General features: G+C 35.7%; 1 long non-coding RNA gene across 2 annotated transcripts; it reads right to left on the minus strand.

Annotated features, from left to right (window-relative positions):
* Positions 1–243: 243 nt before the first annotated feature.
* Positions 244–23,056, minus strand: LOC144296150 (uncharacterized). 2 transcript variants are annotated; one of them, XR_013363307.1, is made up of 5 exons: positions 22,977–23,049; positions 21,928–22,260; positions 17,972–18,311; positions 17,018–17,202; positions 244–647 (listed from the first exon to the last, which is right to left on the minus strand). It is a non-coding gene; the product is annotated as an uncharacterized LOC144296150 (long non-coding RNA). The 2 variants fall into 2 exon arrangements; XR_013363306.1 differs by lacking the exon at positions 21,928–22,260 and having other exon boundaries at positions 22,977–23,056.
* Positions 23,057–26,608: the final 3,552 nt, after the last annotated feature.

A 26,608-nucleotide genomic window follows, 5' to 3' on the forward strand; every position in this document is an offset into this window, starting at 1 on the left:
TTAGGGGGAGAAAATGGTTATATCCTAATTCCATTATTCTGCAATTAACATGTATAACAATTCTTATAACCAAGACTATTTCTCTTAATAATTACACTGAGGATAGAAAAGAGGATAATGCTTGATTCTTTCCATTTGTTTTCCAGTTTTCAGACAGATTGTGATTTCTCACTTTCTCCAAAGGTTGTATAGGAAGTATTCTCTTTATGTTATTAAAAACTCATGCACATTTTAACATAGGTGTTGTATTTCAAAGTCTTGAGGTTGTATTTATTTACCGATTTATTTTTATTGACGTATAATGACATATAACATTATATCAGCTTCAGTTGTTCAACATCAAGATTCAGTATTTGTACATACTGTGAAATGATCATCACAATACATCTAGTTAACATCTGTTTCCATACATAGGTACATTTTTTTCCTATAATGAGAAGTTTTAAGATCTTGTCTATTTATGATGCTCAGATATTCCTGTATGTTGCCAGGGAAACTCTTTCAAGTTGGTTTCCAACTACTCCTGACACAACCCAGAGCCTTTAGCAGTGTCCCTTTAATCTGGTGTAGAGAGAGTTTCCTGGTTCATTTTGTTCATTTCATGTCTTAGACCTGGACTCAGCCATCTTACAAGGTGCTCTGATTTCCTGTTGAGAGACAAATGATATTTAGAGATCATAACCTAGGTTCTACAGGGTATTCATTGCTACAGATTGACCATTGTTTCTAAACTTTTTTTAGTGGACAGAGATAAGGGAAAAAAATCATGAAAAACATAAGTTCATACTGTTATTTCCAATTCACATTTAGGATTAACTGGTTTTTACTTTAATTCTTTGATCCTGTAATATGTTTCTTTTCTCTTGTACTGAAAATCTTGGTTTCTAATGATATTGGCATATTTAACTTATTTGCTTTGTCATGTGTATGTGTTTCAAACTGTATTCAGGGTAATTTGCTTTAGAAATATTCATATTGGCAACTGGGTGGCTCAGTGGTTGAGCGTCTCTTTGGCTCAGGTGGTGATCCTGGAGTCTCAAGATGGAGTCCCACATCGGGCTCCTGCAGGGAGCTTTCTTCTCTCTCTGCCTGTGTCTCTGCCTTTCTCCCTGTGTGTCTCTCATGAATAAATAAATAAATATATTTTTAAAAGAGAAATATTCATATTTACATATTTAAGTATGTTTAAAGATGTGACAAACCAGCTAACTCAAGTATATACATATTCCCCAAAAAAATCTTATTCCAGATAAGAAAAAACTTTATTTCACAGAAAAGTGATTGAATAGAAATTTTGTTATTTCTATGAAAAAAATATAAAAAAGAAAAATCTCAAACTAGGTGAAAGTGACAACAGATGTACCTGTCCAGATCTCAAGCTGCATGACCAAGACTGGTGATCCTTTTCCAGATTAAAGTGTGGAAGACTAGACTGTTAGGATAACTCAGAGTGGAATTGTTTTTGTTGTTGTTTCATTGTCTTGAGAAAGAAGGCAATTGAGGTGATGAGGGACTGTTCTTAGTGATGTCTAAACATTTCTGAATTAGCAATAGTAGAATGAGTTAGCTGAATAAGGATCATGGGACATTGAAATTGAGGTTGAGTGATGACAATAATATCTAGGACATAATAGTTAACAGAGAGCCAAGGGATGGTAAGGGGAAAGGTACTGATGCTTAAAGAGGTCAAGGAAATGAGAATCTGGGTTTGGATGGATCATCTGTGCTTACCTCTAAGGTGGGGCATGATCACTTTAGGAGCACCTTGATGAAGACATAGGAATCCATAATTAAAATTCCTACTTATAGCAGTCAACTTTCTATAAACATTCATTTCTAGTTCATGTCATATCATTCATTAGAGTGTATGATACTCTTTGGAGAAGGATGGTTTCACAATAAAAGGCAGTCAGGTAAAGACGAGAATTAACTTGATTCTCTGCATCCTCTTTGTAGTGGCTAAATCATACTACTCCATGGTATGACTATGCTACTATATAGGTAACCCATTCCTTCTTAAGAGACTATATGGTTTGTTTTTAATCTTCACTGTTATAAAAATTATGAAATAAATACTCCTACACAAGTTTCTGCATAGCTATTCAATTAGGATAACTCTTAGAAACGATGGGTCAAAAGTTATCCATCTTCAAAGGTCTATTAACTTAGTTGGTATATATAATTGAAGAATGCAATATTTATTGCCAGCATTTTGAACATGCTACTCGATTATTACATCAGGAGAGTTCTTATCAAGTCATAAATAAAGATGATTAATAGGAGAAAGGCAGAGAAACATTTATCAGTATTTATCAGTGCTGAGGAATCTGATTTTAGGAAACCAAGAAAAATAAATATTTTATATCATGGATTGTATTTTTTCAGGGTTTGTGTGTGTGTGTTGTTGGAAGAATCCCAAATTCCACTTTCTTGATTTTTTAAATTTATCCTGTTATGTAGACTAATCTGTGTGACTCTACTATGTGGCCAGTTTATGTCTCCAGAATCTTGGAGGTTCACTAAGCAACAGAAACCAGCTTTTGGCTGCCCTTTCTTTCTAGATAATATGGAGCCAAGATAGGAAAAAGATAATACCAAGCATTCCATGTCAAGCACACAGTAGCTAACTGATTAAAACAATAACAACAAGAAAACATCATGGAAAACCCCCGGTCTCATTTTTATTGTTTTTCCTATTTTACATTTGTTTTTGGTTTTGGATTTTTACTATTTACTGGCTTGCATTATTTTTGTTTTTTACTACTCAATGTTCTTCAATTTCATTTCATTGCTTCAGTTTCCAAATCTGGAAAAATCAAACAAGATTTAACTGGAAAATCAATGACATTCAACTGTAATATCAAGTCGACCTCCAACAGAATTATCAGAACTAGTGTTTCCTATAGAGGAGGAACCATTCTACCCATCCATGCAAAAGCATGAGAATTAGCTTCTGTTTACATCTTTCATTAGTCATGTTCCCTTCTTCCAGGCTGACAATGCACAAAGGGAAAGACAGAAATTTGATCATGCAGATGAGAACAGTGGAGTGCTTCTTAAAACATATTAACCAAGCCATGGAATTTCTGTGGTCAAAGTCAGAAATGATCCCCAGAGAAGCCATTAATAGTTGCCATTTTGACTGAAAGGAGTTCTGAAGTCAGTGTCAATGCATGCTGTTTGAGTTTTCGGTTTTTTGTTTTTTATTTATTTGTTTTTAGATTCCTTAACTGGTTCACTATTTCTGCTGTTGTCCCAAGTGGCTTTGCCTTCTCCTGTGGAATTTTCTTGACTAGAGTCTCATTAGACGACATTTCTTCTAATTAGATTTCTTGGCTGTTAGAGATTATTATGCTAGAAAACCGACATTCCTTCCTCCCTCTTTCCTCTTCCGTTACTTCTATCCTGCTCTTGTGTTTTTATTTATGCAAGATGCAAGCCAGATGTTATATTAATAAGAGAGCTGATTTTCCTCAAGGAGCCATTCATCAGCATAGAAGTATTCTGTAGACCATGTTGCAATTTCTGAGAATTCTTTAAATTCTTTCCTTTTTTTTTCATTTTAAGTAATAAATTTTGGAAGATACACTTAAAAGCAATATAACTGTAAGTGTAGAATTACTTCTGTTTATGGTGAGTGCTAATACAGATTAGGAATTTTCACAACTAAAATTTAAATTTAAAGAAGGAATTTAAAAGAGGGGCTCTATCTTAGTATAGATGTAGGTAGCATATCATAATCGACGTGTATAAACTTTTTGAAAATTTGATGAAAGTGGAACAAAGATGTTTTATCGAAGCAATGGAGTATCTCACACCATAAAATTCAGATTCTGTGTGGTTTAAGGTTTAAGGTGTCTACTTTCAAACATACAGAATTAAATGATTTCTTCATTTCTTCCCCCAAAGCTCTTTTATAAATGAGGGATATTAAAACCAAGAAGTGAAGAGCTTCTTGTATTCTTCAGACAAATTCATCTTCTAAAGCACACAGAGATAAAATAAAAAAGAAAGGCAAAACCACAGTCAAATTCATTATGATTCCAAAAATAATCTCTTAAAACAGACACAAGATCCTTAAACTACCAAACATCCCAGGAACACTCAATAAAAGCTTTGGAAGTATTTTTTTTAAATCCTCAAAAAGCTTAGTTCTGAGTCTTCCCTTCCTGTTGGTTTTGGTTCTGTAGGTTAGATTAACTGACCAAAGTAGCTACCCTGAAGTCCAAGACCCCATGGGTGAGAGTTGAACCTGGGGAGTGATGCAGTACTTCTCCCCTTCACCAGTTTTCTAGGCACTCATAACCTGTGTGTAGTATTTATAAGATGAAGCACCTCCTTGATTTTTATTTATGGTATATTTTACATTCTAAAGGAACGGGTGCCTCAGCAACTATTACCAGTGGCCCCAGCACTTTAACAGGTAGAAGCTGGTAAGACTCATTCTTGATTTCACTGCAGCCAGTAGTTACCTGCAACTAAATATCAAGTCCTCAGGAACTACCAGAATTTTTTCTTATGTCTGGCCATACTAACAGCCATACCATCATCCCAGCTTCAACCTCATGTCTGTCCTCTTTACACGCTTTAACTTCCTAAGAATCTACACTCTCTGGCATTCTTCCTAACTCACTGGCTGCTCCTCCTTGGTCTCCTTGACTGATTTCTCTTCATCTGCCTGACCTCTTATTATTGGAGTCCTTCAGGGTTCAAGGGTTCAAGCCCTGGACATCTTCCCTAACTATAATATTCCTTTCACCCAGGCCCATATGCCATCTTTGTAGCCTGACCCCAAATGATGATCTCCATCCTGTAGTTCTCACCTGAACTGCAGACTTGTATATTCAACTGGCCATTCCACATCGCCATGCCGATGTCTAGAGGTTTCTCAATAACAGGCTCCAAATACCACCTGATTGCTCACACTTCTCACCTCTTCCCCTGATGCCACCCAGATCCAATCTATTAATATCTTCCTTGTGCCATTACACCAGACTCCCAACCCATCTCCCTGAGGTCCCATTTCACTCCTACAGTTTATTCTTGACACTATAGTCAAAGTGATCTGGACCACGAATAATATTAATCATATCACTCATTAACTCATTACTTTCCAATATCTTCCCAGCTTACTCAGTGAAGCCTAATATATTTACACTGACCAAGAAGACCTGACCGCATTCCCTGACCTCAGCTCCTACCATCTTGCCCCTCACCTTACTTCAAGCACACTGTCCTTGACGTCAGCCAAGATACTCCCTGACAGAGACTTCCCCACCCTAAATGTTGTGCATGTGCTTCTTTCTGCCTGAAGTGCCCTTCTGCCAATGTCTATGTGGCTTGAGCCTCGTCACCATACTTGCCTACTTTTCTCCAACACACGTGTTGCCATGTGGGGTATCAGCTGTTTTACTTATTTTGTTTACTGTCTGTCATCTCCCATTAAAATTTAAGCCCCACTTTGTGGGTCACTGATGTTTCTACATTCCCTAAAACACTACCTGCCAATGGAGTGCTTTCTCAGCAAATAAGTGTTGACTGAATGAATTTTAATAGTCCTGCAATCATAGTTATTACCATTCAGTCTGTCGACAAACATGTAATGACAACCTACAGCCTTCATAGTAGTGCATTCAGTGCTATAGTGGAAACAAATAATGCATAAATGCCTTCAAATAAGTTATAATTTATTTGTGCAGTTTGAGATATGTCTGTATGGAACCCTAACAACCAAATGTAACACAGAAGGATGACAAATGAAAAAATGCACAAAATTGCTTATGTCACTGTCATCTTTTGAGACAGGATATGTAAATATATTATTCTAAAATCCATTTTTTAAAGGGAAGTTCCAGGTCTATTCATTTGTCAGGAATAATTTCACATGTCAATATGCAAGTTGACCTCAAAATAAATATTCGCTCAAACTTTCAGATATTCATTTATTCAAACATTTATTCAAAAACAAGTTGCTGCCAGCCTCTTCCATGCCAGACAAGCACTACCTGAAAGACATAGGCTCTAATTGTGAATGAGAAGGGCCAGATCTCTTGCACTTACAAAACTTATCATGATGTACTTGAACACCTACTTAACTAATAGTGGAAAATAGGAACATTCTCTCTATTCTTGTGTATCACATAGGCATGTTTTCCCTTTTACCTGAAATCCCTTCAAAATCTATTTGCCAAAAATTTTCATTTATATGTGGAAGAGCAATAAGGGCCCAGGGAAATTGGTGTACAAAAAGACAGTGTGTCTAGTTCATAAAAATGTTAAATATGTACTTATCATATGACCCAGGAGCTTTTCTTCAGATTAAATGATAACAGCTGCAGAAAGACCTGCACATGGATTTCATAACAGCTCAATTAATAATGTCCCAACAGTAAAAGCAATCCATGTCCATAAATAGTTCGATGAATAAACAAATCGAGGAATACCCAAACAATTGAATACTAATAATTAATAGAAAGGGCAAACATTGATGAATGCAACAATTTGGATAGGCCCTAAACCTGTTACACTAAGGTGGAAAAAAAAATTAAAACAGAGACACCTGGGTGACTCAGTTGGTTAAGCATCCTACTTTTGATTTGGGCTCAGGTCTTAATCTCAGGGTCATGAGATGGAGCCCCACTCAATCTACAGAAGATTCTCCCTCTGCCTCTCCCCCCCTATGTATGTATGCTCTATCTCTCTTTCATAAATAAATAAATAAATAAATAAATAAATAAATAAATAAATAAATCTATCTTTTGAAAAGAAACAGACACAAAAATAAGTGGTATAATTCCATTTATATAAATTCTGGAAAATTCAAAGTAATCTGTAAGGGGGACAGAAAGATCAGTCATTACCTGAGACAGGAATAGAAGAAAGGATAAGTTACAAAAGGGCTCAAGGAAACTTTTGAGAGTGACTAGGAATATTTGCTGTCTTCATTGTGATTATGTTCTATGGGAATCTACCTCTGCCAATACTCACCAAGTACTCTTTAAATATGTCCAGTTTCTTTTATACATAAAAAATTGTAAAAAAGAAAAAAATATATGTATACATCATACAATTTATCACACAAGAATTTTGGAACCTCACCTCATCCCCAGAAAAAGCACGGACTAAAGCAGCTAATATAGTGTTTGGTACCTATTGGTACAGAAAGCATCATTGTCAAAATATATGTATTTGTAAATAATAGCTCTTATATAACATAGCAACATCATTTGTTAATTTAATTAAATCAACAGCAAAACCCCATGAGGTCAATTTTATCATTAGCAGCCATAGGAAAAAAAAAAACTATGAAGGCATGTGCCTTGGGTATTCTAGGTTAGGACACTGAGAGAAGTCATTGAGAGGACCCAGTTGGTGACTTGCAGAACAGGCTTCAATGCATGCAGTTTGTCTCCAGATGTGTGTGCTCATCTCCCACTACACACCACGGTGAAACATAAGGAGGAATTCAGAGAAGAGAGACTTCACTGTGTGTTCAGAAGTCAGAGAAGTCTTTTTAAAAATACAGGATGTTGGGATCCCTGGGTGGCGCAGCAGTTTGGCACCTGCCTTTGGCCCAGGGCGCGATCCTAGAGACCCGGGATCGAATCCCACGTTGGGCCCCCGATGCATGGAGCCTGCTTCTCCCTCTTTCTGTGTCTCTGCCTCTCTCTCTCTCTCTCTGTGTGTGACTATCATAAATAAATAAATAAAAATTAAAAAAAAATACAGGATGTTTGCTGAGCTTTGAAAGGTAGAGAAGCTTTGGAAAAAGAGAAGGTTGGAGTGCACCTCAGACAAGGCTGATGTGTCCAGGCTTTGTGGGGTCTGGGAGGTATTTGTCCAGTCCTTGGTGACATTCTTTACAAGGTGAGTTAGATCAAAATGCACTGACATTTTATCATATAAATATTGCATGCAGGATATAAATAGCTGGATAAATGGGGTGGGGGGGAGGACAAGGGGAAGTGGTTTCTCCCCTGGCAGAGGTCTTATGACAGGAAAGGAACAGAATTGGAACAAGAGAAGACTATTTAATGATTAATAAGTCAATCTTTTTATTTAATGTATTATATGACCAAGAAAAGGGGAGCTGATGAGGCTCGGCTGCTCACAGTGACAGGGAAAAGGAAATATTGCTCTCACAGGGTCATTTGCCAACATCAAAATTGGTTGCCAGAATTACTAATTAGTAACAGCAAAAATATTCCTCTTGTGATTTTACCATGGCGGTAAAGATGATGTTGGCCAGACATCCAGGAGAGCACAAAGGCATAACACAGATTCATGTCTGAGGAAACCAAGAAACATCCGTCATACCAGAGAACAAGATAGGAGGAAGGGACAGCCAGATGAGGTGAAGGTCACAGAGAGTTGCTGAAAGAAGCCAAGAGGGAATCAAATGCAAATCTTAAGAAAACTTACAGAATAAAAGCAACCACTTGGAAGAATGTCTTCTTGGAAGAATGGCAGTAGGAGATCACGCTTGTGGTGGAGGTTTTCTGAACCCAGACTGATACCAAGAGGATGAAAGTAGGACACATCATCCAGATACAGCCCTCTTGAAGGAAGCAATCTGCCAGAGGGGACGCAGGGGAAGAAATGCTCGGCATTAAGTATCCCTGCTGCTGCCACCTTCGTGGTTAGGAGAAAGAGTGGTAAAGCCCACTCATGCTCACAAAAAAAACCACGTGTCACAGAAAATTTCTGCCAGCCTAAAACATAGCTCTTGGCCTTATTTCCATGAACTTCCTGAAAACAGTAGGTCTCGGAAGAATTTAACTAAATCAAATATTCTTAATGATCAAAAACTACCCAAGTAAAGGATATCCATGTGCTTTACTGAAAGGAAAAAGAATAGGAAATAAATAGCGAATTCTATATTACATGGGAATGGAACAAATTAAAATCGTGATAATTATATCACCATTAGCTATCAAACCTTAAATAAATAAATTTCATGAACCAAATGCTGCCCTAAAATCAGAGTTTCAAGAGGACATGGAAGACATAGAAGAACATCTAGGAAACAAAGTTCAGCAGAAGCAGCAGAGGAAAATAGACACCTTTAAACACCTGGCAAAGAACTTGGTAACATGGATTATGAAAAGCAATCATAAAAAAAAAAAGCAATCATCAAGATGGAATGAAAGTAGATTAAAGCAAAAATAAAAGAGAAAAATAGTAGTTATAAAAGTAATGTAAAAATATTCCCACAAACGGTGATTTGGTGTCCTTAATGAAGACATCTAAGGTACTAAAATATTTTTAAGAGATATCCAAAGATAATATTCAAAAACATTCTCAAAATTACCAAAATACACCTGCATCTATCAGAAATCAAATATATAGGACACATTTTAGGGTGCCTCAAGATTGAATGATCAAGTTGCCACCACTAAGATGAAATATATCACTCTGACTTGAAGGTTCTCCACAGCAGCATGAAATCAGACCAGGCAGTGACCAGCATTCCCAAAGTCTTCAAAGAATCTCAGACCTGTTCAAGCCATCATTCAAGTATAAAAGCAACGAACCACAGGCCTACCTCAGAGATATTGTGGTTTTCATTCCAGACCACAACAATGAAGTGAATATTGCAACAAAATAAGTCAAATGAATTTTTTGGTTCAGTGCCTATATAAGTCATGTTTATACTATAGCATAGTCTAGTAATAATAGTGAATTGCATTATGCCTAAAAAACTCAATGTACATATCTTAATTTAAAAATACTTTACTGCTACAAAATGCTATCATCTGAGGTCTCCACAAGTCCTAATCCTTTTTGCTGGCACAGGGTCTTGCCCAGATGTTGATGGCTGATGACTGATGAGCATGGTGGTTGCCCAAGGGTGGTATGAGACTGGTCTTTCTTCAAATAAGACAATAAAGTTTGCCTCACTAATGGACTCTTTCGCAAAAGATTTCTTTGTAGCATGTGACACTTTTTCATAGCATTTCACCCACAGAACTTCTTTCAAAATTGGAGTCAGTCATCTCCAGCCCTATCACTGCTTTCCCCACTAAGTTTCTATCATATTCTTAATGCTTTATTGTCATTTCAGCAGACTTCACAGTGTCTTCACCAGGAGTAGATTCTATCTCAGGAAACCACTTCAGCAACAATTAATTGTTAAAGTTTTATCATCAGACAGCAGTAATTGAAATATAACAATAATGAAAAAGTTTGAAATATTGGGAGAATTGCCAAACTGTGAAATAGAGCCACAAAGGGAAAAATGGTACTGATAGATTTGCTGAACTCAGGGTTGTCACAAATCTTCCATAGATAAAAAGCACAATAAGGCAAAGCACAATAAAACAGGGTACACCTGCATTATGTTTTAGACATAAAACAAATCAAGAAATATAGTTATTGAGTCCCCCATAAAGAAACAAAAGGACCACTTTCAACCACCTAAAAGATAAGTATAAATGCTATTAAACCCATTTAACTCTATGAACAAGACTAAGTAAGATAAATGTAAGTACTATGATTAATGATAAAATAATAATGAAAAAGCTAACATTTATTAAGTGTTTAATAAGTACCAGACACTGTTCTACAGCCTCATATAATTTCTGTGAGGTGGGGGGTATTATTTATTATTATTTATACTCAATTATGTCACTTAGCCTCTGTCTGTATATATAAATAGGATTATATGTACAGGCACTCAGAGATTAAGTAACGTAATAGAACACAGTCTTTTTCTATTTAAGTAGTATTAAAATAATATATTTAAAAGACTTAGAGACAACACTGAAAGAAGTTGCTGATATTCTCATCTAAGTCTATAGGAGAAAGGCAAGATTTTATTTTATTTTATTTTATTTTATTTTATTTTATTTTATTTTATTTTTTTTTTTTTTGAAAGGCAGGATTTTAAATTGATAAATAAACTAATATCATTATGACTGTGGCTAAAGGTATAAAAGAAATCACTAAAATAAAGAATATAATAAAAAAAAAGAATATAATCTACCAGAATCAATCAGTTGAGGAAAAATGGGGAAGAATCAGAAATATAATTATTCCAATGATTATATAAAATAAAATAGCATTGTATGAAATAATAGTAAAGAGAAAAAAATGAAATATGAATAGTATTTTTGAGACAAAGTTATAATTTTAAGACATAGCTATAATCAATATATTATTGATTATACAGAATGCTTATGTATACATAGTAAAGAGAGATTAGTAAGAATAATAAAAATGGTTTTGTTTTTTTTTTAATTTTTATTTATTTATGATAGTCAGAGAGAGAGAGAGGCAGAGACATAGGCAGAGGGAGAAGCAGGCTCCATGCACAGGGAGCCGGATGTGGGATTCGATCCCGGGTCTCCAGGATCGCGCCCTGGGCCAAAGGCAGGCGCTAAACCGCTGCGCCACCCAGGGATCCCTAAAAATGGTTTAACAATAAAAAGGAGATACAATTATTCTCATGACAGATTATAATAAAAGGTTGTTTTTATTTTTTAATGGTATAATTATGAAAATTATTACAAAAGCAAAAATTCAAACTCTCCAAATTATCAGAAGAAATACATGTACATAAACCAAATCACAGACCATGCACACCACATAAAGAGTGAGATAAGAATTAAAAATGCAATTGAAATGGAACACATAGAAAAAAATGTACTTTTTTTAAATGTACTTATATGACAAAATAAATCTGTAATATAACTGTAAGATGGTTAAACTCACATGTCTAAATAAATGGAACTGATTGAATCATAAAATCAAATTATTTTATATATAAGAACAAAGAATCAGTGTTATATTCAATACCATGTTATACATAATAAGCATACAAAATTACAAAAAAAAAAAAAACATTAAAAACAAGGCTTCAAAATAATTCCTAAAAATACAATGCCAAAGAAAACAAGAGTGGATTTCCAATTAAAAAAATATCAAAAAAAAGAAAAGAAAGAAAGAAGAAAGAAAGAAAGAAAGAAAGAAAGAAAGAAAGAAAGAAAGAAAGAAAAAAAGAAAAGAAAAGAAAACAAGAGTGGTAATTGTCACATCAAACAAAGTTAAACTCAGCATAAAGAGGATTAATGAATTAAAGAATTCCATAAAGGTTGCATGCCATAATATACATCTAATAGTCGTGATCATCTATTGGCCAAATAACATATACAGTTGACATTTGAACAGCATGAGGATTAGGATGCTGATTCCCCACACAGTCAAAAATTCACATAACCCTTTTGACTCAAAAATTTAATTACTAACAGCCTACTCTTGATCAGAAGTCTTACTGAGAACATAGCCAAGTAACACTTATTTTGTATGTTATATATATGACATACTATATTTTTATAATAAATAAGTTAGAGAAAAGAAAATGTTATCAAGAAAATCATAAGGAAGAGAAAATACATTTATAGTACTGTTCTTATTGAAAAAAAATCCATGTATAAGTGGACCTACCCAGTTCAAACCTGTGTTACTCAATTTTGTAATCAAAATTCAGAAACACAGATGACAGGAAATACAAAGAGTAATGGGAAGTTTTAATTAGCCCTTCAGTTTAATGAAAGACTGATCAATGGAGAAAGATAAGCAAAGATATAAAAGATGTAAATAACAAGTTAATCATATACATCAAGCTATGTACATATTAAAAGCTCAATATTTCACAAATAGAGACTACGTGTATTTTTTAAGGACTTGGAACATTCAAAATATATTAGTGCATAAAAAAAACTTCAATGAATACTGAACTGTAAACATAATTATTTTTAAAAGATAGCCCATAAAGACATAAAATTATAACTTCATATAAAAACTAGGGAAAAAACCTTAATGGCCTAAACTTAAAAAAAAAAAAAAAGCTTAATTCTTAGGTCAATAACTCCAAACCAAAGTTCAGAATATTTGGAAAATATAAACAATAAAATTAACCACAGGGAAAGATAGAAGGAGCATTTAGATGTGAAAGTATACATAAAGAAATCAAGTTTCAACTCGAGCAGACCAGTACACACACAAACAGAAAGAAATGTAGACATAGGGAATTAATGATGAGTTGAGAGTGTTCCAAATGGAATCTTATCAAGCCTTAATTAAGCAATAATTACATTGCCACTTAAATGATTTTATAGCAGTAGTCTACAAAATCTTTCTGTAAAGGGAGAGAGTAAATGTCTTTGGCTTTGTGAACTATGTCCATTCTCAGTGGCATCTAATCAACTCTGTCCACAGAGTGAAAAGAGCCATAGACAATATATAAATAAATGAGTATTGTTGGTTACATTCCAATAAAACTTTATAAAAACAGGTGGTTGGCAGTAGTTTGTCAAGCCTTCTTGTAGAGCACAGGTCAAAAAAGCTTTCAAATTATTTTTATAAAAGTGATAGAATATTGGTAACAAAATGCAATAAATTGTAACAATAATGTTAGCTCTTTCTTATGAAGATCTACAAAATTCTCAACAGAATATTAGCAAATGAGGTTCAGCAGCACATTAAAAGTCTTATAATATAAAATAATCTAGTGGTCTTTATTCTAATAATGTATGACTTAGTGTTAAGAATATATTAGCATAATTCACTGTATTAATAGTTCAAAAGCTAAAATTTCAACATCCATTATTTATGAGAAAAAACTTTTTCAACATAGTAATGGAAGGATAAGGCTTTAACATGTCTTTATCAAACTAATGGCTTGAATTATACTAACTGAAGCAGTGAAAAATTTCTTCTTAAAAACTAGAATGACCACTATCATGGAAAAAGAGAAGGGGTATAAAAATTGGAAAAGATGAGGATACAAGTATCATTATTTGCAGAAGATATGATCATTTACTCAGGAAACTCAATTAAAAATCATTGCAAGTAATAAAAAAATCAGTAAAATGGCTGGGTGCTTTCTATACCTGTATTTATGTATCTGTAGCTATATTTCTAACACTTAAATAAACATGAACCAGTTGGTGCAAAATCCATATTAAGAAAAATCTAAAATGTTATTGAAGTACACAAAAGACTTCAATGAATAAATTATTTACCATAACCTTAGATAAAAGATTCAATGTCATTGAACCACTGATCCTTCCTAATTTATAAATTTATAACCTTCCCAAGAAAGTGACTAGGCCTTTAAAAAAACTGATAAGCTGATTTTAAATTAATACAGAAAAATCATCAAGTAAGAACATCCATGTCATATCTACTTGAGAAGGTTAATGAATTGAGACTAGTCTTATAAAGCTTTAATGATTACTGTACTGTCTTATTGTACAAGGATAGATAGATAGATCAAAGAAAGAGTAGGTAAATAGACCCAAAGAGCATAGAGGATTTTATTTTAGGTTATGCCTGTCAGTAGAAACAATAGAGATTATTCAATAATGGTGATGAGGCAATTGGTTGGCCGTCTAACCAATATTGGATCACTCTATCAGTTCACAATAAAATTAGGATGAATCAAAAATTTAAGCATAAAAAGTAAAACCATAAAATCATTAGTTTGTAGGAAGCTTGTAGGAAAGGCATTTCTAAATCAGACACAAAATCTAGGAAGCAAAAATGGAAAGGCTGGTTATTTGAAATATATAAATCTCAAAATGTCTGCATTGCAAAGAATTATAATCAAAGACAATGACCGAAAAACAAACAGAAAACCCATAAAAAAGCAATAAGCTGTGGTTCTTAATGTTTATTTCTTTTTTAAAAAGATTTTATTTATTTATTCATGAGAAACACTGAGAGAGAGAGAGGCAGAGGCACAGGCAGAGGGAGAGGCAGGCCCCAAACATGGAGCCCGACGTGGGAGTCGATCTCGGGTCTCCAGGATCATGCCCTGGGCCGAAGGCAGGTGCCAAACCGCTGAGCCACCCAGGGATCCTGGTCCTTAACGTTTAAAGGACATTATGGTAAGTGAAATAAGTCAGACAGAGAAAGACAAATATGGTACCATCTCATCTATACGTGAAATCCAAAAACTAAACAAACAAACAACAACAATAAACAAGCTCAACAGATACAGAGAACAGACTGGTGGTAGTTGTCAGAAGTGAGGATGAAGGTGGGCAGAATTGGTGAAGGAGGTCAAAAGGTACACACCTCTAGTTATAAAGTAAATAAGTCATGGAGATGCACTGTACAACATGGTGACTGTAGTTAATACTGTATGCATTCTTGAAAGTTACTAAGGGTAAATCATTAAAGTTCTTATCACAAGAAAAAAATTCTAACTAAGTATGGTGCTGGATATTAACTAGACTTGTAGTTGTGATCACTTCTCAATATCTACAAATACCAACTCATTATGTTGTCAACTGAAGGTAATATCATGAGGTATGTAAATTATATTTCTATAAAGAAATGATTTTGAAAGTAGTAAGCTATGGTCCTTAGTGTTTTTTTTTAATTAGTTCCAGAGGTAGAATTTAGTGATTCTTCAGTTGCATATAATACCCAGGGCTCATTACATCAAGTGCCTGCTTAATTCTCCTGAACCAGTTACCCCATCTCCTCACCTACCTCTCCTCCAGCAACCCTCAGTTTGTTTCCTAGAATTTAGTGTCTCTTATGGTTTGTCTCCTCTTAATTCTCGTCTTTATTTTTCCTTCCCTTTCCCTATGTTCACCTGATTTGTTTCTTAGATTCCATATATGAGTGAAATCATATGGTATTTGTCTTTCTCTGACTTATTTCACTTTGCATAATACCCTCTAGTTCTGTCCATGTCATTGCAAATGGCAAGATTTCATTCGTTTAATGGCTGAGTAATATTTCAGTGTGTGTGTGTGTGTGTGTGTGTGTGTGTATGTGTGTCCATCTTCTTCATCCATTCATCTGTCATGGGACATCTGGGCTCTTTCCAGATTTTGACAATTGTGGACATTGCCTATGAACATTGGGGTATATATGTGCCCCTCAAATCTCTATGTTTATATCCTTTTTATAAATACCAAGTAGTGCAATTGCTGAATTGTAAGGTAGCTCTATGTTCAACATTTTGCGGAACTTCCATACTGTTTTTCAGAGGGGCTGTATTAATTTACATTCCTACCGACAGTGTAAAAGGGTTCCCCTTTCTCTGCATCCTCACCACCATCTGTTGTTTCCTGAGTTGTTCATTTTAACCATTCTGACCAGAGTGAGGTGGTATCTCACTGTGGTTTTGATTTGTATTTCCCTGAAGACTATGGTCCTTAATGTTTAAAGAGCATTGATACGAATCAACACAAAGATTTCAAAATGCCTAAGTAAATCAATAATTTAGTATAAAGAAGAAGTACGAATGACTCCTATACGCATTGAAAAGATGCTCAACCTCACTCTCTGTTTCACTGATTATTGTTTTATTTTTTTAATTTTCTTCCTTCTCTTTTGAGCTTAGCTTGCTCTCCTTTTTCTAGCTTCTTGAGTAGAACCTTACATTAGTAATTTTGGACTTTTCTCATTATCTAATGTAAACATTTAAAACTCTAACTTTTCCTCTAACTACATCTATAAATCCCTTTTTGTATTGTAATTTTGTTATCATTCAGTTCAAGATATTTTATTTTCTCATGTACTATCTTCTTCACAAGATGGTTTTTTATAGATGTGTGCCATGTAATTTCAAATATTGGGGCTTTATAGAGCTCACTGTTAACTGGTTTCTACTCTGTAATTTGTCCATCATTCAAACTTTATGGATACTTGTCTTATAACTCTGGATATGGTCCATCTTGGTAAACGTACTATGTATCTGCGAAGAAAATGTGTTGGGTATTCTGTTCTATAAATATCAGCTAGGCTGGTTGATTAATAGGGCTGTTAAGGCTGTTTATGCTCTTACTGGTGTCTTGTCTAGCTGTGCTACCAATTACAATTACCGAGGGAGAGGCGTTACAATCTCCAACTATAATGGTAGATTTGAACATAAATACACCAAAAAGTTGATTTCATTAATTTTAATTCCCTCAATATTTACTTCATAAATGGTGAAACTCTACTATTAGGCACATCCACACACATTCATGATGGTCATGGATTACTGGTGACTTACCTTATTCAGTGTAAAATAACTCATTTGTTTTGAAAACAACTTTGTCAGTAAGTCTACTTCATCCAGTATTAATATAGACATTCCAGGTTCCAATTATTGACATTTGCAGGTCTATCTTTTTCAGCCTATTTACAATCTGTCTTCATAAAGAATTCTGCTTGTGGACCACATACAGTTGCTGTGTGCTTAAAAAAAAAAAAAAAAAACCCAGTTTGACAATCTCTGTTTTCTAATTGGAGTGTTTAATTCATTTGCATTGAATGTTATTGTTGAGATAATTGGATAAGGATGTACTTTTTTGCTATATTTCCTGTTTGTCTTATCTGAACCTCCTTTTTCTTCTGTCCTCTTCTACCTTCTTTTGAGTTAACTGAATACCTCACAGAATTCTGGTTGAATGTGTCTATTAGATTTTTATGCTTAATTTTAGTGGTTAATTGAGATATTATAATATTTTATCCTACATTTTCATGATCTATTTATAATTAGTATCATAACATTTCAACGTATGTATTCTGTGACCACACAGTTCCATATATCCTGACCCTTTATGCTGTATGTAGTTGTCCGATGTATTGCATTTTTATATGTTAAATATTCCAAACACAATCCCAATTTTTTTCCTTTTAAAAAGTCATTGGATTTTAAAGAATTAAGAAAGAAATAGTTTTAAAAATATGCACCATAGATTCATCATTTCTGGTGCTCTTCACTCCTTCCTGATGATATATGGTATCATTTCTCCCAGCTGGAGGAACTTCCTTTAGCATTGCTTATAAAGCAGGCAATAAATTCCACCCGAAAAATGTCTCTATTATGTCTTAATTCATGAAGGACATTTTTGCTGCATATATCCTTCTAGATTGATAGTTTTATTTTTTTCTTTTAGCATTTAAGGCATGTCTTCTCACTGACATCTTGCCTCATTATTGCTACATGAACAATAACTCTTACCATTTGTACCAATGTTCCCTTATATGGAATGTGTGGTTTTTCTCTGGTTGCTTTTCACATAGATGTTCTCTTTATCACTGCATTTCAGAATTATGAATACAATGTGTCTAGGTATGACTTGCTTTGTATTAATTCTGTCACATTTGGGATGAGATTCTTGTAACCTTGTTTTTCAGCAACTTTTGGTAAATTGCAGGCATTATTTCTTCAATTTATTTTTGCCCCATTCTCTCTCCTTCCTCTCTTTTTTCGGATACAGTTTCACAGTGGTGTCACTTTGATTCCTCCACACGGCAGATCACATCACGGGATTAGTCCAAGGGTTTACTGGGGAAAATGCCTGTGAATGATGAAGGGGAGAAGGAAGTATACTTGGAAGTCTACTCAGAACAACCACCACAACAAAACCAGTGCTTGGGGAAATAACTGCGTAGCTAGGGCATAGTCACTGCATACTGCTTTGTGTCTTTAGAATGTTGTGTGTTTTAATAAAATCTTAAAAAAAAATAAAAATAAAAATTTAGGGCAGCCCAGGTGGCTCAGTGGTTTAGTGCTGCCTTCAGCCCAGGGCGTGATCCTGGAGACCCAGGATCCAGTCTCACATCAGGCTCCCTGCATGGAGCCTGCTTCTCTCTCTGCCTCTTCTCTCTCTCTCTCTGTGTGTGTGTGTGTGTGTGTGTGTGTGTGTTTGTGTGTGTATGTGTGTGTGTCTCACTAATAAATTATTAAAAACTTTAAAAAAAAATAGAATGCTATGTGTTTAGCATTTAGCCAGGTCATGTATCATATCACCTATTACCTATTGAAAAAATTAACTAAATCCCCTTTATAAAATGTGTATTTAGTGTTTCCTGCAGGACACAGTTTATCATAATCCCTCTGTTTGTAGTGGAAATGTTTATGAAAAGTGAAATAGCTGATTGTGCACAAGCAAAGAGGGAAGGCTTAGGACAGGTGACCCTTAGCATCTTTCTAGCTGCCCCACCCCACCCCACAGCATGCAGCCAACACAGATCCCAGGCTAGAACAGTGAGTAAACACTGCCCAGGTGCCAGAGAGTTCCATGAAGTTGGGCACACAAACTCCCTTAACCCTTACATTGACACTTGAGTTTTCCTTTTTTCCCTTGGTTCTCATCTTTTGTCTTTTTTCTGTCTCTATAATATTCATTTAAATGTTATTTTCTATGTTGTAAGCATCAAAGCACTTTTGAGTAAAAGATAACAATATTTAGAGTTCACATATGTGAACTGAATTCCTAAATGCCTGTTTACCAAAGCATTTCCATAAAACGGTGCAAGAGAATGTGTTGCTCTCACCAAGCATCAACATTCAGGCTGTCCATTCAACTTGATGAAATCGCTCACCTATTAATAGTCTGTAATTTGCTATTTTTACCAGAGCATTTTTGTTTGTTTCCGGTGTTTGTGAAATAGTAAATCTCTTCATTTCCCTGAATGTGAACTAAGCTAAACCATTCACCAGTGTGCTCCTTAAAGCTTAATTTGGAAATGATAATCGCTTTCTAAAACCATCGCAAAATAACAAGATCCTGCCTTAATGCAAAGGCTGAAATGTAATGAAAGATTTGTAGTACTATTTGTGAATCGCTTGAGCATCTGCCGCCAGCCTGAGTTTCATGCATTCCCAGGCTGCTGAATTATGTCTTCGTATGCACCAAGAAAGCACGCCTAACATTTTTCACATGCGGGAGATTAAACCTTGTTTGTGAGCTCTGCTCTTAGTGAGACTGTGCTCAATACTTGTTTACGACCCCTGAGATTGTTCACCGAGGCTGCATGTATCAAATAATTATATGGTAGGAGTGAAAGGTGGAGCTGTGTTGTTTGTGCGGTGGGCTCAAGGCAATGACAAGTTCTTTAAAACTGCCCCATCAACTCCTGCTAATTGTGGCATATATCCCCATGGCAGAAAAGAAGCTCATCTTTCATTTCCATGGCACTTTTTTCCAAAGCCTGAAGATAGAAACTCTGCCCTGACTCACAATAAATACCCACCCCCACCCCCACTTGGGATAATGACTAAGAAACACATGGATCTCTGCTTTTCTCTCTCTTCATTAAAAGGGAGTCTTGTCATTCAACTAAATTGAATTTGCCTTTCATTTTCCATGGATGAGTTTACTTTATATCTCTGCAGGCACATAAATATATCTGAGTTGCTGCTTATCTGGCTACTCAAGGCAGCACTGTAGTTTTGCCAACCAAGAGGAACTTTTGGGATCAGCCTGGAACAGACTCATTATACTCAGAGATTTATAATTTTCGAATTGTCTTTATCCTGCTTCTCACCACCAGGACATTTATTCTAGGACCCATTCAGACTGTGGATCGTAAAGATCATTCCCTATCTGTTAAAATTTGTCTTGTTGGTCGTTCTCTTCAGATTGCTAGATACCAAAAACTCATTCCAAACTGGCCAACACTAGAGAAGTTAACAGCTCATGGATGATAGCAACAACTACAGAAAGCGCTGGGATTTGCTTTTTAGCAACACAAGTATGGAAACCAGTGAAGCAGTAGAATCGCTGTATTCTAAACATGGGAAAGACCTTCGAAATTGTGTAATCTCCATAGTTTAGGAAATGGATGCTCAAAGAGGCAACCTAATATTATAGAGCTAGTTAATCAAAGAGCTGGAACCATGGCATGCCTGGATGTGCAGTTAATCGACCAATTCTTGATTTCAGGTAAGGTCATGATCTCAAGGTTGTGAGATCAAGCTCCACATTGGGCTTATGCTCAGCACGGAGTCTACTCGAGATTATCTCCTTCTCCCTCTGCCCCTCCTCTCAGCTTACATTCTCTCTGTCTCTAAAATAAATACATAAAATCTTAAAAAAAAAGAGCTTTTTTTTCTAAACTAATATGCTGACCTCAAATCTTTGACAGTTGTGAGGTTTTGAATATATTTTTTTAAATATTTTTTTTATTTATTCATGAGACACACACAGAGATAGAGAGAGAGGCAGAGACACAAGCAGAGGGAGAAGCAGGCTCCACCAGGGAGCCCAATGTGGGACTTGATCCTGGGACCCCAGGATCATGCCCTGGGCCGAAGGCAGATGCTCAACCATCAACAACTGAGCCACCCAGGCATCACAGTTGTGAGGTTTTGAAATGTTAGATAACTCAAAGGAGAATCATTGCTTTTGGAATCTCTGGCATATATTTATCAAATTGAAAAAAAAGTACAAGAATAAAAAAAAGTACAAGAGAGTAAGAGAAAACATACTTATATCAGAATCTATGATCTATATATTTCTACAACAGAATAATAGAAGGTATCTATCAGGTAATGAAGAACATTGGCCTTGGAGAATAAGATAAAAAATGCCATGTGTCTTCTTGTGGGAGAAGAGAACTGGTGGAAGTAGGGTCCTTTCTTCTTGAGGGTGGTATGCTCTACAAAATATTTACATCGTGGATCACCTTCTTATATTTTAACCAGGTAAATTGGGTGAAAACATAAACAGATTTGTTATTGACAAAAGAGAATGTGTTACTTTCTCCAAGTATCGACACCGAGGTATTCATTCAAGTCTGTGAAATCTTTTACCTATCTGTGATAGTCTGAGATTTGCATTTTTACAAGGATATACTAGAAAAGGAAATGTCACAAGAGATCTAGCTGCTTTGTAAGGAGGGCAAAACAGTGTCAGTTGGAGAACACAGACCCTAGCATTAAATAGACCTGATTTTGAATCCCAGTTGCACCAGCTACTAATTAAGCCATCTTTGGATTTATCCTCTTTAGGCATCAGTTCTTTCATGGGAGAAAGGGTCATCATAGTGAAAACTACCTCACAGAAGGTTTCTAAAGATAAAAAGGATAAGAGATGAAAGTATTAGCTCTGTGCCAGACTCATAGTAAGCCCTTAGTGAATGCAGCATGTTATAACCAAAAGGTAGGTAAAGAGATGGAGATAGACTAACCTGTGTTTAGTGATAAGCTGTAATGGAGACAGGAAGAAGTCTTGAATAGAGTTTTTATATGACAGGACAAAGCAAAGTTCCAGAATGTCATGTTTAATGTCAGCAATGGATGAGTCTTCTCTAAGTTCCAGTCATTTTACATGGTTTCTTGTCAGTGCCTTCCCTCCTACTGTCCTGACTCGCTGAAATGTCCTCCATCCTGAATCTCCTGGGTTAGATGTCCAACCTCCATTCATTCTCCCATATATCCCTGCTTCAGCATTCACCAATTTATAGTGTTATTTTGTTTCCCAGTCCATCTCATCAATGAACTCAGCTCATGAAGGAAACAGACTATAACAATTATAAACATTTTAATGTTATTCATTTTTTCATTCTTAGAACCTAAAAGAGTGCCGAACATACAACAGCTGCCCAAACAGCATTTGATGAATGATGAATGATGACTCCTCATTTGAGGAGTCAAATCATACATTCCTCAGGCTGCCTGCATTTAGGACCTGAAGCCATTCTGCTGATGTCTTATTCCCTCGAAGCAAAGAGCCATTCAGTTCACTTGTGAATGGGTGACCAAACCCTGGGCATTCTTAGCATTTGTTTTTTTCCAACTAACTTGCTTCCTCTCCCCCCAAAACATAAAAGAAAAAACTGGATAGTCATTTCTTTTCACTTAGATATGAGCAAGTGTATTCTGAAAAAAGACAACTATAACCAAAGCAAAAAAAGAAATTAAGTGCCTAACCATTTTCAAGGATTAATTTTACCCAGTCTCCAGAATTCACTTGCTTGGTTAGGTAAACTGTACATTATGTAATATTACAACAGCAATGCCAAATTTCTTGGATCTAATAATGTCCTTTATCTTCCAATACACTCACATCCACAACAGTCTCTTCCTAGAAACTTCTTTACAATCTTTGAGTAAGTTCCTCATCTACCCCATGATTCAATGTTTTCAGCTATAAAATGGAGATAATAGTGGGACCTACTTCATAAGAAGGCTTCGAGGAATAAATGAGTTATACAAGTTAAGACATTTAAAACAGTACCTGTTAGGTGCCTGGGTGGCTCAGTCAGTTAAGTGTCTGCCTGCCACTCAGGTCATGATCCTGGAATCCTGGGATAGAACCCCACTTTGTTCTGCTCCTAGCTCAGCAGAGAGCCTACTTCTCCCTTTCCCTACCCCCATCACCACCAACCCCACTTTCTCTCCATTTCTCTTTTTCTCTCAAATAAAGAAATAAAATCTTAAAAGAAAAAACCAGCACCTATTACCAATGAACAATTAATAAAAGTCAAATATTATACTTACATTAAAATATTTCATAATAATTTAGGAGATTTTAGAGTTGTAGTTATCTAGATACCAATTTTAAGTAAATGACTTTTGTAGGTATTGGAAAATTCATCTAAGAACTGAAGATATTTGCTTTAAAAATAAACATTGTATACAATGTGTTGGCTCCATTTCCTCATGCTCTTTGAAGGGTGTATCCGCAAGTGCACTCTCTGAATTAAGAGTGTGAATCTTTCAGTCTTTCCATGGCCACCTAGTACCTTACTCTTTCTGCCTTTCTACTCTCATTTTCTCTCTTCTTAAGTTCCTACCACACGCGCTAGTTCAGAATTGAAATCCCATGTGATCCAGAACATAACAAAAGGCTTCAGTTCGAGACTCCTACAGGCTGTAGTTGATAAAACATCCTTCTCCCTTCCACTCTCCTTCTGCATTCTCCACCCATCCCACCCCTAGCAGAACTGTTTCCTGATCCCCAGCTGCCACCTCAACAAAAACTTGAGAGTCAGAGCCTAGCAATGTCGACCTGTAATTTGCTATTTATTCTTCCATCTCAGCAGGGTGCTTCCTGCTGCCAAGGATTTCCCACTTTGAAATGAAAGATGAAATAGACACCTGCAGGATTCTCTCTCAACCAGCCCCTCACTCTGGTGAAAATCCTGAAGAGTGCAGTGAAAAAGCTAACAGGATGATAGTGGGGTGGAATATTCAGTGCTAGAAACAACTCCTGAGGTGAATGCCAAGATGATTGTTTTGTTCAAAGGGCATCATATCCGTAAGGGAAAGGAAGGAGACTCAGTTCTTCTAAAAAAAAAAAAAAATACTTTGGGATATTTTTTTCGCCCAGTTTTGGTTTTTTTGTTTGTTTGTTTTTGTTTTTGTTTTTGTTTTGGCCAGGTCACATTCTTCCAGTTTTTTTTTAAATTAATTAATTTATTTATTTATTTTTCTGAGAGATCCAGTTGATGTAGGATGACAACACATTAAAGTATACAGTTTGAGGCTCAAGTTGGCATAGAAGTGACAATTCCAATTCCCAATCCAACCTCAGAATAAAATGGTTTTTCACCTGAAGTTTTCAGAGACAGTAATCACTGCTTTTACTCTTAGAGCTTCAATCCCTTTCAAACCCGGTCACAACTGGGTCTTTATTTGTGCCATGAAGTGAAGTTTGCAATCAGAGGACCAGAGCGCCTCCTTTTCTTGCCACTGGGAAATTTCTCTCCAGTCTCAGCAACCAAGAGAAATGCAGCAAATATCGAAATATAGTATATGATATCACAAGCATTATTGAGGCAGACCATCCATTTACCAAGAAAGGTGCTGTTATACCACACTTCCGCCTAAGGAACTGAAAATTATTTCCCAAGGGAATGCAGTTTGTCACATAGAATACCAAAACTTCTCCTCAAAGACATGCACTTATTCTCTTCCTTCCATCCCTGTATTTTCCCACACCTTCTCTTCTGGCTGTTTTTTCACACCTATTACAGAACACAAAAACAGAAATATTCTGTGCCCACTCCATTCAGTAGGCAAACAAGGAAGAAATGACACCAGCATGAGATGCATGCAATTTCATTCATTTTTTTTCATTTAGTAAATGTTTCTAGAGGGTCTACTATGCCCAGTGTGGTAATACGTACTGGTTTATAACAGAGGAAAAAAGCAGACAGGATTCCTGCTTTATGAAATATCCATTTGTCAACAGAGGGAAACAGAATAAACACATGAATACACATTAATACCGATTTTGGATTATTAATGTGAGTGGCTGGAGGAAGGAGAAAAACTTTTGGTCAGGATAATTTCCCACTGAGATGATGTTTAGCTGAGACACGAAGGTTAAAAAGGAGCCAAATGTGCAAGATCTAGGAACAAAGTGTTCCCAGTGGAAAGGACAGGGAGTGAAAAGGTCTAAGGAAAGAAAGATCTTGGCCACCACATCTGGAGCAGAGCCAGCAAGGGAGAGTGGCGTGGGAAGAAATCTGAGAGGTACCCAGGGGCCAAACTGCATAGCCCAAAGGAAGAATATGGCCATAGCTTTCTCTGTTTGTGAAAGGGTAAGAGGGCAGAAAATTTAGCATGGAGGGCATGGTGTAATAGTCTAAAGGCATGTAAAGACCATGCGACTCAGTGGCAAAATGAAGTCATCAGATACAACTCCTACTTTGAATCTCTCTCTAAAAATAGGACATTGCCACCTTGCGGAAAGTCAGTTTGCAAACCCTCCCTCTGACAGATGAAATGCCAGCCTATGTATTAGTGTATTGGAAAGACAATATCCTAAAATACTGTTTGAAAATAGTATGTTCACTGTGGTTATAATGGGTACAAATACACATATATGGAGCAAAGAGTGGAAGAGAATGTGCAAAATAAAGCAGTTCCTTTAGATGGTAAGAAGAGGAAATATATCGTTTTCTTCATTAATGTTGACTTTTGAAAACATGCATTTGCAGCCAGGAAGAAAAGTTTTCAATACCTAAAAAATTGAAAGTAACTTTGATTTTTATTTACAGCATTTCATTTGGTGTAGGTAATCAATAGCACCTTGAGATACAATGGTTGTACTTTGAATTAATAAGTTAGAGTGTTACAGAAGTCTAAGATTTCATGAAAGAGGGCAAGTTTAAATGAACACCCAGATATCCTTCAGTTAATTGAGTTCTTGAAAATACTCAATAAGAGTTAGACACTCGGTATAGATTCTCGGTATAAACCAGTTGCAAGGAAATAGTACATCAGATCCCCATTTTATGAATTTTGAGCTCAGCATGTTTTTCAGATGACTTATATTCCTTAGGAGATAAGTTATGCCCTAAATAATTAAGCACTTACATCTCTAATGTGGTTTTGCAATCTGGCCCTAATGATGTGACAGAGAGAATGGACAAAGTGTCATATGGCCCATGGATATAAAAATTCCCTCGGTGATCTTCTGTCCTTCTGTCAAAACTGCTCCAAATCATTTATCAAGTTGTGTGTTTAGTATACTAGTTTTGGGAACTCTGAATATTTTTAAATATTTTTGGAAACGTTTCTATCAAGAGTAAGAGTTCTTCAGAGGTGTAAACCTTTGTACAATGATTTCTTAGATATGACATCAGAAGGAACAATAGATAAATTGGACTTCATTAAATTTAATTTTTTTTTTGTGCTTTAAAGGACATAATTTCCAAAGTGAAGAGACTGGGAGAAAAGATTCATAAATCATGCAACTGTTAAAGGACTTAATCTGGAATATGTAAAGTACTCTCACAACTCAATAACAAGACAAACGACCCCATTTGAAAATAAGCAAAGAATCTAAATAGACATTTCTCTGAGGAAGACATACAGATGGCCAATAGCCACAAGACAATATTCTTAACATTATTGACC

Source organism: Canis aureus, chromosome 24 (assembly GCF_053574225.1).
Source record: "Canis aureus isolate CA01 chromosome 24, VMU_Caureus_v.1.0, whole genome shotgun sequence".
In the NCBI taxonomy this organism is placed as follows: domain Eukaryota; kingdom Metazoa; phylum Chordata; class Mammalia; order Carnivora; family Canidae; genus Canis; species Canis aureus.